Here is a 13,460-nt window from a genome sequence, read left to right as displayed (position 1 = left end):
AAGCTTCGTTTTTTCTGTTGTTGAAGTTCATATAAATGGAATCATACAGCATTCAGGAGGAAGAGTCGGGCTTCCGTCAGCAACTGCAGATTTTAGAGATCCATCCTGTCGTGTGTATCAGTCCGTGGTTCAGTCCTTTCTATTGCAGTCATATTCCTTACATACCATTAATTGTCACCTATTCTCCTGTTGATGGACATTTGGGTTGTTTCCAGTTTACGGTGAATACGAATAAGCCCACAACAAACATTTTCGTATGGGTCATTTGTTGGTCTGCGTTTTCACTTCCCTTCGGTAAATAACTATTTGTGGACTTGTTGGGCCATAGCTGTTCCCCAAAGTGATGGTACCAATTTCCCGTCTACCAGCAGTGCGTGGGAGGTCCAGTTGCTCCAGGTATTTGCCAATATTTGAGGTTGTTGCATGGTTTTTTTTTTTAAGATTTTATTTATTTATTTGACAGAGAGAGACAGCCAGCGAGAGAGGGAACACAAGCAGGGGGAATGGGAGAGGAAGAAGCAGGCTCCCAGCAGAAGAGCCTGATGTGGGGCTCGATCCCATAACGCTGGGATCACGCCCTGAGCCAAAGGCAGATGCTTAACCGCTGTGCCACCCAGGCGCCCCTGTTTTTAGGCCTTCTAGTGGGGGTAAATAGCATCTGCATGTGAATTTAATTAGACTTTCCCTGATGATTAATAACATTGAGCGTACTGTGTGTTCTTATTCGTCACCCTATTTATGTACTTTATTATTATTGTGTTATCTTTTCATTGTTGATTTATGAGAGTTCTTTATATATTCTGGAAATAATTCTTTTCCAACTACTTCTTTCTGGAATACTTCTGTCTAGACTTTGGATGGCTTATTGCTTTTCTTACTATTGTTGTTTGACGAGTAGAAATTTTACATTTTGCTTGTGTCCTACTTCTCAAACTTTCTTTTATGGTTAGCATATTTTGTACCATGCCAAGAAGTCTCTGCCTGCTCTGAGGTCTCCAAGAGAGTCTCTGCTGTTTTGTGCTATTTTTAAGAGCAGCATTTGAGATTAAAATAAGCATCTTAATTTATCCTAGCCTGCTTTTAAATAATATTATTTCCCTTTGGGAAAAGAATGTGCTCTGATTGCATCTGAGTATGCTATAAGACCACAGCACCTTGTTTTTGTTGCTTTAAAGAAACAGCTTTTTCTTTTTCTTTTTTGTTAGAGAGATAGAGAAAGAGAGAGAGCTGGGGGTAGGAAGAAGTGGAGGGAAAAGGAGAAAGAGAATCTTAAGCAAGTTACACGCCCAGCATGGAGCCCCACAAGGGGCTCGATCTCACCACCCTGAGACCACAATCCTGAGCCAAAATCAAGGGTTGAACGCTTAGCCGGCTGAGTTACCCAAGCACCCCAGAAATTGTAGTATTTTTAAGTAAGTGAAGTTATTAAAATTACTGACAAAACTTAAAAAATTTACTTAGTTATCTACCCTTTCTGATATTCTTTGTTTCTTTTTGCGAATCTGTGTTTCCATGTGATATTATTTCCCTATAACATGAAGACCTTCAACATCTCTCAGCTGCAAGTCAGCTGGAGACGAATAATCTTGGATTTTGTGTCTCTGAAAATATATTTATTTTGTCTTTATTTTTAAGGGATATTTTTGCAAGTGAGAGATTTTAGGTGATCTTATTTTGATTCTTTCAACACTTGGACAATGTTGTTTTATTGTCTTCTTGTTTCTACTGTTTTTGGCTGTCTGTCAGTTATCATTTGTATCTTTGTTCCTGCATGCGGGTAATGTGTCTGTCTTTCTCCTTTGACTGCTTTTTAAGATCTGATCTTTATTTAATTTTTTTCCCCAGAACTTTGGCTGTGAAGTGCCTAGATGGGGCCCCCCTTGTATTTATCACACTTGGAATTCTCTGACCTTCTTTAATCTGTCCATTAACAACTTTCTTCAAATGTGGAAGTTCTCAGCCGTTATCTCTTTAAATATATTTTTTTGCTCCATTCTTTCCCTTCCTTGTGGGAATTTTTGATTATACACATGTTAGACCATTTGTTATGTCCCTCAGACCTCAAAAGTTTGTTCTATTTATTATTACCGTTTTACCTTTTATTCCAGTTGAGATAATTTTGTTGACCTCTCTTCAAGGTCACTGAAGGTCTTTTCCTCTTTTATCACCAAGTTTCTCTTTGGCTTATTTGAATCACTTCCTTTTTTTATACATATTTCTAATCTCTCCTAAACTTCCACATCTTTGCATGTGTATTGTTTACATTTTCTGCTAAATCCTTTGGCATTTTTACCATAATTATTTTATTTTATTTTATTTTATTTTATTTTATTTATTTGTTTTTGGAGAGAAAGTGAGCATGAATGAGGGGAGGGACAGAGGGAGAAAGAGAATCTTTTTTTTTTTTTTTTAGATTTTATTTATTTATTTGAGAGGGAGGACAAGCAGCAGAGAGAGGGAAGCAGGCTGCGCATACATCAGGGAGCCCAATGTGGGGCTTAATCCCAAGACTCTGGGATCACGACCTGAGCTGAAATCAAGAGTTGAGCCACTTAACCAGCTGAGCCGCCCAGGCACCCCTACCATAATTATTTTAAAGTACATGTCTGGTCATTCCAACACCTGCGTCATCTTTTTGGGTTGGACGCTTAATCGACTGAGCCACCCAGGCGCCCCAGTATTTTCTTTTAGAAAGCCAGGTTTAGATATTTAATATTCTTTGCCAGGTTCTCTTCATTCCAGAGGCATGTATATGGTATTTAGCTGCCTCCTGCTATGTTGCTTTATTAGAGAATTCGGGAATGTCAATTAAGGGCTCCGTGTCTGTTGGTTGGTTTGTTTAGTTTCCTTTGTAATTATTTGTGCTACTGAAACAAACCCAGCAGATTGAAAAGGGTCATTTCCATAGCTCGTTATTTCTCTATTTCTCTAGATTGGGTTTGCTTTATGCAGAGTATGATTGTGTTATAGTAAGAAGTCAAAACAGTGTTCCCTGCTCACATACGTTTAAGGCATCAGGACTTTGTTCTTGCAGACAGACAACTGTGATATTTTCTTACGTAGGTTCTGAGGGATAGTGTCTTTGATATAATAACAATTACTATAACCAAATAAGTGAACGCAAGAATGATTCTTCTTCTTCAGATGATAAATATTCACTTTGAATAGATTTTGTCACCAGTTAAAATTGACTTTGGTTTAACTCTTACTAAAATTAGGGTCTTGAGAAGAGTTATGCTGGCAAGGTTCTCTAGATAAGCTCAGAACCCAGCTGCTCTTAAACTACTCTGCATGTTCAGGAATCCCTAAGCTCAAGCATTCATTCTGGAAATTTAGTTATCTATGATGTGCAAAACTCCATAAAAAGCATATAAACCAAAACAAGATACGATTCCTATCTCAAATTGGTTTCAGTTGGTGAGGATCAGATAAGTAGAACAACTCCGGCAGGTGGAATGAGGGATCAGACAGGAAATAGATAGCTGGTGCATTTATCACTGGGTGAATAAAACCCGTTTGAATATCTTATTTCTAATGTTTAGATTTATTTTTGCTTTTCCATCTCCCTCTTCCTTTCTTAGGCCTGTTTATCGCGATGTTCAACCTTCACTGCTCAGGTGTCTAATACCCAGTGTGAAGGAGTCCAGGATGTTAGGGAAGAAGGCAGTATTTACCTTCAGGGTTGGGTGTCTAAACATATGCCTAGATCCTTCTCCCTTCTCATCACATTAATTCTCTGACTTGCTTCCGGGAAGATTTAGTATTGTCTAGCCTTGGCATAAATAAAAGTAAGTTTTTTATTGATATATCTTAAATTTTATAAAACTGGGTTTCAAAATCGAAAAGTTCTCCATTTTGCCTGAAAGTTGAATTATTTGAGAAATGATCTCTGAAATGTGATCAATATGAAATTTATTTTATCGTGACTACATTGAGGTTTTTGAAGCTCCTTGCCACTACCTCTGCTGGCTTCCTTTGAAACTTTTGGTTTTTTTCAATTTACAGAGGCAAAATTAAGGCTGCCTGGCCTTAGAAGGGCTCTTCCCTTCTCCCTACGCTCTAAAGCTAAATATTTTGAAGACAAAGAGATGTGTTTCTTTAGCTTTTGCCACAGAAGTCTCATAGAGCCGAAGCAGTATGTTTTTATCAGTCCTTGAGTGGAATGGGGACAATGTGGAAATAGAAGAACTTAGCTTTGCAGAGTCCCCTAAATGCCTTGTCCAGCACTTGAAGTATCCCTCAAGAAAGTGTAAGTACATTTCAAAACATGTATAATCTTTCTGGGGTGATAATATATAAACTCAGAGTTAGGTAGTTCGATATAGAGACTTCGGATGAGCCTGGGCTCTACCCTTGGCTGAACACACTGGTTTAAGTCACCTCATCTCTCTGAACCTTAGGGTTTAAACCATAAAATGAGATTAATCCTGTGTTCCTTCGCTTGCTCACAACATTGTTATGGAGCAAATGAGATAATGCTTATGAAAGTGCATTGTGAAGCTAGGTGGTGCAATTGAAATATTTAAAACATATTAGGTTACTTATCAGAGGTAATAATTAGTGGCAGGGCTTTTCACAGGAAAGGAGAAGACACCGTAGGCTGGAATGACCAGGAAATTCTTCATGAGGCAGGAATGGTCTGAGATAGTCTCTGGGATTGGGAGGAGTCATAATGGCAAGCACTAGGGAGAGGTGATTATGGGAGAAACGCATTGTAGGCAGGACTCTTTAAGGAGTACAGTGAGTGTTCCCCAACTTCACCCTTGAGCCAGACTTAATCTGCTGAAGCAGAAAGTTCCTGACAACACTGTAGAGGCCACTGAGAGCCACACCAGGAGCTTTAACCTTACTACTGCTAACAAAGGATGGTCACTGAGGGTTGTTAAACAGTGGACCGTTGCGATCGATGCTGTGTTTTTTAAAAAGATAAATTATTCTGTGGGATATGGAGTAGAATCCAGGGAGGAGACCTTATTAGGAGGAAGGCTAGTTCAAAGGCTGTTACAGAAAACTGGATGTGAGATGCTGAGGGTCTCCACTTGGGGCGGTCCTCTAGAGAAGCAAGCACTAGAGGGAAGTTCAAGTCCACTGGCATGTTGTATTCCTGCAACTGGGAGCAGAGAATCTTTGCAAATATGTGTCCAAAGTAGCTAAGTCTTACTGAGCAAATGTTTATTAAGCATCTGTTAAATGAGGGCACAGTGTGAGGGACAATGGGGATATGAAAATAGATGGATTATGAATTGTGTTCTCAGAACTCAGCTAATGGACTAAATAATGTATACTTTTAAAAACTTTATCAAAGTGTGATTTACATACATACACAAAACTTAAGTGTAGAGCTTGGTGAATTCTCACTTAGTGAACTCATATTGATTGAAACAGATGTAATCAACATCCCAGAAACCTCCCTTGTTCAATCTCTCAGTCACCGTCTCCCCATAAAGATAACTGTTACCTCAACTCTCTTGACTTACAATTTCATGGATTAGTCTGACCAATTTTTGAGCTTCTTCTGTGTCTGACATCTTTCACTCAGTCACATTTGTGGGACTCATTCCGCATCGAGCATATAGCAAGTTTATTCATTCCCTTGCTGTGTAGTCTAGTCTCTGAATTTACTCATCCTTGAAATTGCTGATGGACATCTGTAGGGTATTACAATTACTGATGCCACACAGGTTCTTCTTCTTACACATGTCTTATGAATGAACAGAGGTCACATTTCTTGGGGGTATATACCTACAGGTGTAATTGCTGGATCGCAGGGTATGTATATGTTCAGCTTTATAGGTATCGTCAAATGGTTTGCAAGGTTGCACCAGGTCACGTTGCCTCCAGTGGCACCTGAGAACTCCCACTGCCCCATGCTCTTGTGGACCCTTGGTGTTGTCTGTCTTCTTCACTTTACCCACTCTGTGCAGAGTGTTGTTATAGATATGAATTTTCAGGACCACAAGACAAGGTATCCAGTGGCCGGTACCAAGAAGGCTTAAGAAGGGACTGGAAAGTTTAGAAGAGGGATTACATCTGTTGTGTTTGGTAGGAGAGCTGGGCCTCATAAGGTAAGAATAGTGACTATACATACTCCGGGACCACTCCACATTTTAAGAATCATGCTTAGAAATTATGAAATTGCAGTGTTTCAGTGCCTAGGCCACATCTCTCAGCAGCAAAACTGATCTTTTCTCACCTGCTGTGCTCCCCATTTTCCTTCCAGAAGGTATGATCACGGGAGTTATAGACAGGTTGTCAGCTACAGAGAGGCAAAGAGGATGTCTGGTGCAATGAGAACAATTTTAGTAGAGACGCAGGTCAGTGACCCAAGTAGCATCCATATTCCTGTTAATGAGCAGAGAAGTGAGAGGCTGTGTCGTGCTCTAAGACTGGATGATACTTTCTCCTAGTTTCTTGGAGCGGGTTAGAAAGCTCATCCTACTCCCAAGACAGCTTGCATTTTACCTGGATACAGGATGAGGGTATCTTCTCTGTCAACTATGACCTCGTTTCAGGGAAAATGCATCCATCAGTCAAATTTCAGGTGTATTGAAAAAGTATGTATATACTCTTAAAATAAAAGGGGAAAAACCCCACCATAACCTATAATGATTTAGTGCCTCACAACTTATCTGTTGGTTGAATACCTCCTCGGGAGAAAAATGCCATTTCCTTGTTAGCTTGTATCTCGTGGAACTTTGCTGGTTGTTTGTTCCGGTGGCGCTCAAGGTTGAAACCAATGCAGTTTGAAAGCTGGCATGATTATCGCTCATGTCTTAGAGTATTTCTTCTTTGGGCTGTCAGCAAATATGAGCAAATATATCTTAAATTATTTAGTTAGGGAAAATAAAGTGGTCCTGCCTCCCTCTGAGCAGACACAGGAGCTACTGTCCAGAAAATTCTCCTCTGTGCCTAAGCTTAGGAATTTCTGATATAACTCAATACACATATTTCCAAAATACCCCTCCTCTTCCAAACTACACACATTAATTATGGTGGAAAATGGGAGAGGGAGAAATCCTAAAAATATACAACTTTATAGCCACAACATTATCAAAAACAATAGAAATCCTATCAAGAATGCCAGCAGAGTTCAATACCTATTGGCATTTGCCCCCTGCATTATAATCAGTAAACTCTTTGCAGCCTTAAATGCTGGGACTTAGGTTTTGCCTCTCTAGATATAGGTCCATGAGAACATACGTGTCTCTTGTAAGAGCTGGTTCATCAAAAATTTTAATGTTATTGGGGCGCCTGGGTAGCACAGTCGTTAGGCGTCTGCCTTTGGCTCAGGGCATGATCCTGGCGTTCTGGGATCGAGCCCCATGTCAGGCTCCTCCGCTGTGAGCCTGCTTCTTCCTCTCCCACTCCCCCTGCTTGTGTTCCCTCTCTCGCTGGCTGTCTGTCTCTGTCAAATAAATAAATAAAATCTTTTAAAAAATTTAGTGTTATTATTCTTCATGAATCAACATTGTTAACGTGAGTGGTGAGTATAGCCCCATGGTCTTTATATCCTCACTCTCAGCTTCATCAGGTAGCTTTACCTTGAAAACCCTAGAAATTCTTGAAGCCACTAGAACAAACTCGGCTGATACTGAAGTAGAGTTGAGGTTTTTTTAATAGTAAAAACTTGCCCCTGATAGTTCTTTGATTTGAAACAATTATTACTGTGCTTGGGAAAATCCATGAAACCAATAAAACTTTCACATGATACTGACCTTATACCTGCATTTACTAATTCTTTGAAAAAGGATTTGTTTTAATCAGATATACGCTGTAGCAGAACCAAAAGTACCGTGTCCTGCAGTCGCAACGAGTAGACATATCTTCCATATCCAGTATTTTTGTTTGTATTTGGAAAATAGAGCCCCCATTTCCAGGACAAATACCTGTATGTCTCCGGATAACAGCCACTGGGGCTCAGCGATGACTCCTAGAATAGCCAGGCTATTCAGTCGGAGAGCGTATGAGCAGCCTTACGGTTCAAGAACATGAGAGATGGTGAGTGTGTTTTGGGCTTCAGTAAGCAGATATGTATATAGACTCTTGTGATTGCCGATTGAGTAAACTGCAGCTTTCACTATCGCATTGGGTTCTTCTCTGCCAAATGAAAACATCAACAATGATGAAATCTAAGATTACAATTGCATTCTGGGGAAGAAAAGAAGACGGACTTCTAAGAAGGCTCAACCAATTTAAGAATATTGGTCACGCGTCGGATTTGGGCCTAGCCCAACATCTGCGCCCAGCTGGTTATGTAACCTTGAGTAAGTCACCTAACATCTCTAAGCCTCAATTTTGTCATGTGTAAAGCAAGCATTTGGTAGTACCCAGAGAGGGATGGGGAGGAATTTAAAGTGCTTAGCCCAAGTCCCATAAAACTGTAAGTACCATAAATATTTGGGAACAAATAGAAGTCAGTGCATGAATAAAATTATTTGTGAAAAAAGCATTATTTTAAGACTTATATGGTATTTTAATGCACTGCGTTATAAAATTCTAAGGCCGGAGATCTGTTACCTAAACTGTATTCCCAATCCTTATTGAAATGACTGACGCACAAGAGTAGGTGCTCAAAAATTTTCTTGAATGTAGATATAACTGAGAATAATAATATCTTACTTTGGTGTAAATCATTATTTGTAAGGAGCATTTTCTCATATATGTATTCATTTTATGTCCACAAAGAAATGTTAGTACCAAAAAAGCAAAATCAAAAACAAAAATACTCAGAAACCTCTAATTTACAATATATTCGAGTTTAAAAGAGCAGAGCTCTGTATGTGAACGTCCATAGCAGCATTATTCATAACAGCCAAACAGCAGAAACGGCCAAAATGCCCATCAATGGACGAATGGATAAAGAAGGTATGGGGTGTCCATACAATGGATTACTGTGCAGCCATAGAAGTAACAAAGTACTGATCTGTGGATTTTCCTTGAGAAGACGATGCTATGTGAAAAAGCCAGACACAAAAGGCCGTGTATTAAAAGATTCTATTTATAGGCATATCTATAATCTAAGTTTTCACCTAGATCGCTTCTCTCCATTCCTCGCTCAAAGTAGCACCGGGTTCTGGAGTGTGCAGGCATCCGAGCTGGACATTGTTCCCTCCCCTCTAGTGCCCAGCCCAGGACACTAACTGGAGAGAAAGCATCCTCTGCGCTGCAGGCTGCCCGCAGCCAGGCCCCGCCTGCGCCGCTCTGGGTTCGGGCCGGCTCCCCCTGCAGGTGCTCTCACTGTGCTCCCAGCGGGCAGTAGTACAGGGCCCAGTCTGACGTTTGCGCCCCGCGTTTCCCCAGCGGGAAGGACTTGTCGCTCTTCCGATGGGCCTGAAAACCCTGACGCTCAGCCCTCTGGTTTTCTGATGAGCTCTTCAGGGGGAGCTCAGGCTCTTTGTTCTGGTGCTGCCCGTACCAGAAAGCAGAAACCGAGTAGCTGCGCTCGTAGGTGCAGTTCAGGGTCAGCGGTGTCCCCTCGGGCAGGGTAACGGGGCCTTCCCTCTGCGTCACCGTGTCTCCAGGGTCCCTCCTGGGGGAAAAGAAAGGTAAAGACTTTGTTTTATGGATAATGTAAGAATGATAGTTTCCAGTTTAGTAAAGGCAAAAAACCATCCTCAAACCAAGCAATAGAACATCATGGGACTTTCTGAATAAATGTCACTTACTCAGTATCAGCAAGATTACAAGCCCCGAGTAGGAAGCAGAGGGCATGGCTTGTGGAGAAGCGGTGGACGGTTTCATCTGGGGATACACCCAAAGCTGAGAGGGTCGTTCCTCTAGGTTCTTGATCCTTCAGTGCAATCTTTTAGAAAATCTTGGTTCAGGTGTTTAGCAGGACAAACTACCCTGCGAGATCACCTCACAGGCTCTAAAAAAAGAGAACACGTGCTCAGAAGTGGAAGATGAATTTGTGTCAAACCACTAGCTGAAGGGAGCAGCGCCTTCCTGTGATTCCCCCCGTCCTGCGGGCCACTTTCCAACTGAATTGGTATTGACCCTGGCAGGAGCCTACGTTGTAGACATAGAAGGGAAATAGGTGTCTGGGGTGAGGGGTAGGGCTCCAGGAAGGAAGCACCAAAAGTTTTTGCAGACTTCAAGTGGTGCCTGAGGCTGAGACAGTGGGTCTGTCACCATCTTTAAGACGCAGGGCACTATGGCTCCCCAAATCACCCTCATCCCAGCAGCTAGTGTCTGTTCCGCTGAGGATTAAGCTGGTTTGAAGCTATCATGGTATACTTAGGGCATACTGAAAGTGTAAAAAAGGCATGATCTGAGGGGCGCCTGGGTGGCTCAGTCGTTAAGCGTCTGCCTTCGGCTCAGGGCGTGATCCCGGCGTTATGGGATCGAGCCCCACATCAGGCTCTTCTGCTATGAGCCTGCTTCTTCCTCTCCCACTCCCCCTGCTTGTGTTCCCTCTCTCGCTGGCTGTCTCTATCTCTGTCAAATAAGTAAATAAAATCTTAAAAAAAAAAAAAAAGAAGCATGACCTGAGACCTTTTCTTGACATATTCCTCCACTGATCCCCCTCGAACCAAGGGATGAGCCCCCCTGATGACAACGTGCTCCCTTCTCTCCCCTGCCTTTGCCTAAGTAACTTCTATTCATTCTTTAAGAACCAATTTACGCAGCATCTCCTTGCGGAAGGACACCTTCAGGTTTTCAAGGACTCCCCTCTCTTTTCCCACTCTACATACCTATCTACACGGTCATTACTACCTCATAGTAGAATCATTTGTGTTCTGTTTTTCAAACTAGACGTGGTGCCCCTGAGATCGGGAACTTGAAAGATTAGTCTCAGCGGCCAGTTTCTCAAAATATATAGGCCATTAGGAGATGCTCAAAAATATCTGAAGAATGAGTGAATAAATGAATGAGTGGCTATGTCTGGTAGGTGTGATTATCTTATTATGCAGCACAGCCTCTATGAGAGCAGATGCCTCAGGCCTCTGGCTTCTTCCAGAGTCAGATCACAGACCTCAAATAAGGTGCATTCAGTGTTTCTCAAAATTGAGTAAGGTACAGATCTCCGTATAAGGAACCACTCTCATACTATTTTTAAAATGTTATGATGCTGTAATATACACAAACTGAAGTTCAGTGTAAACGTTTTAGGCTCACAGGTCTTACACAGTTACCACAGCAAACGAAAAACGCAAACAAAATACAAAATCAACCAAATTCAAATTCAAATAACGTGAAAGCGATCTTTTGCTGAAACAAAGGGTTGGCGCAGTCTCATTAGAAGAATACTAAAGATGTGGGTAGTTTGCTAACTCACTGGACTGAGACGATCTGGAGCTTCACGTACTATTGTCTGAGTTATATAATTAGTTGTTCCGAGTACATTTACTTTTCCTATCCAAAAATATCCATTTAACTTGCCCCCTTACAAAAGTAAAATAAATAAATGTAATAAAGTACCCAAAAATCAGCACTGAAAAAAAACCATATTATGTATATACTGCTACTCTTCCATCTACTGAATTGCATGTTGATACATCCAAACAATGAATGTTAGTGACTCACCTGCTTTCAATGGGAGCATTGTGGTAACCATGGCAACATAGGTTCTTGGGAGTTTGGCCTGTGTGTAGTACCACATGCCATAGCATAACCAAAATTCCCTAAGCCATTTTCTCCATTTATTTTTTTTAATGATTTTTTATTATATTATGTTAGTCACCATACAGTACATCTCCGGTTTCCGATGTAAAGTTCGATGATTCATTAGTTGCGTATAACACCCAGTGCACCATGCAATACGTGCCCTCCTTACTACCCATCACCGGTCTCATTTTCTCCATTTAAACAACTGTGATGTCTTTATTTGTAGAATGCCATTATTCCATTTGTCTTTAGTAAAAGTGGCATAAAGAACACAAAAGTATCAAAACCAAGGAGAGTATTCGAAGTTGTTCATATAGATTAGAAATATGCTGTTATTTTTTTTTATTTTGTTGTCATCAAACAGAAAACTCCAAATCTAAAAATTCTCAGGTAATTCCTGTCTCCCAGGGGTTGGCAAGTTTTTTTCTGCGAAGGGTCAAATAGTAAATACGTTAGGCTTTGAAGTCATTATCTCCAGGCAACTGCCCAGCTCTGCTGTTACAGTACAAGCAGCCTTAGTCAATGCACAGATAAACGGGCATGGCTGTTTTTACAATAAAACTTCATTTACAAAGACAGGTGGTAGCCAGCTTTGACCTGTGGGCTGTAGTTTGCCAACCCCTGCTAAGCCCCAGGAATTTACCCGTAAACCTCCAAAGTCCCACAGATTACAGTCTGACAGACTCAGCTATGTGTTGTTCTTTTTGTCCTGTCACTGCAGTATTATCAATATTATCTTCGAGGGGGCTTAAAATAAAGGAAGGATATTAAATAAGCGAAGGATAGAAAGGAGAAAGAAGGAGATTTGATGATCTTAATGCCTAAGATATTTTGGTGCTGAGAATTCTGGAGTAAAAAGGCAGATATTTTCCCTGCCCTTAGGGAGCTCACGGAGTAGTAGTGGAAATAGCTTTTAATCAAATGATCAAAGAAATAAAGGAAAAACTGCAAGGTTAGAAAAGCAGGGGTCTATGATTCTAAGAGTATACGTTGAGCTTTCTTCCGTTATTCTTTGCCAGGTGTACGAGAAAGAGCAGGCATTTGGTGGTTTTTACTCTTTTGAAGGGAGAGAAAAGAATTTTAAGAAAGGGAGAATGTGAGATAATCACCTTCAGTTGCTATGGAAGGGTCGTATAGGAGGAACAAAGTGCTTTTAAGGAACTTAAATAACACCAGTATTTGTGAAGACAGAGACAGGCAGACAGAGAGTGGGAGGAAGGGAGAGACATTAGAGCATACCGTGGGATGAGGCTGGCAGGGTCGCATAGCAAGAGCCTAATTTATGCAAGTTATTGTAGGTCATTAAGAAGTTTTTTTCTTTATTTTAAGAGCAGATGGGGATTCAGGTGATTGACCTGGTCAAATGTTCACTCTGACAGGAGACTACAAAGGAGTACATTGAGGAGTCATGAGGTCAAATGTTAAACGTGCTGAGTAGGGAAGCAAGTGTTTAAGGTGGATTTTTAATTAAGATGGTGGAGTTGAACTGGGTTTGGGGTCGTGATGTCTTCTGGAAGACTCTTAGGAGAAATTTGACAGAACTGGGAGTGAGATTGGATTCAGTATTTCAAAAATAAATAATTATGAATAAGTAAAAAGCATATGAGTCCTAATACACCCTGGTGTGGGGCTGTGGCAGAAACGGCTAGTTCCCTCTACAATGCCCGTTGTCTCCTGTTGCTTACTAACAGAATCCCAATTTTAACATGGGTGGCGACATGTTAAGATAAAAAATAGCCCTGATATCTCGGCCTCGCTTGCAGATGGGAGAGAGGTGGAGACATTAAATAACACTCAGGTAAATGAAATGGAAATAGAAACCACTGGGTGTAGTTTCTGCAAAAGATTGACTC

The 13,460-nt window shown here is 41.0% G+C and overlaps 1 pseudogene; it reads right to left on the bottom strand.

The window, feature by feature from the left end:
* Nucleotides 1-9,234: 9,234 nt before the first annotated feature.
* On the bottom strand, nt 9,235-11,545 carry LOC148107091 (T cell receptor alpha variable 18 pseudogene; annotated as a pseudogene).
* Between the last annotated feature and the right edge of the window lie 1,915 nt (nt 11,546-13,460).

This window comes from Ursus americanus, chromosome 35 (genome assembly GCF_024610735.1).
Source record: "Ursus americanus isolate L20-20 chromosome 35, mUrsAme1.1.p, whole genome shotgun sequence".
Classification (NCBI taxonomy): Eukaryota; Metazoa; Chordata; class Mammalia; order Carnivora; family Ursidae; genus Ursus; species Ursus americanus.
The sequence above is the reverse complement of the archived record's forward strand: the minus strand, read 5'-3'. Positions and strand labels throughout refer to the sequence as shown.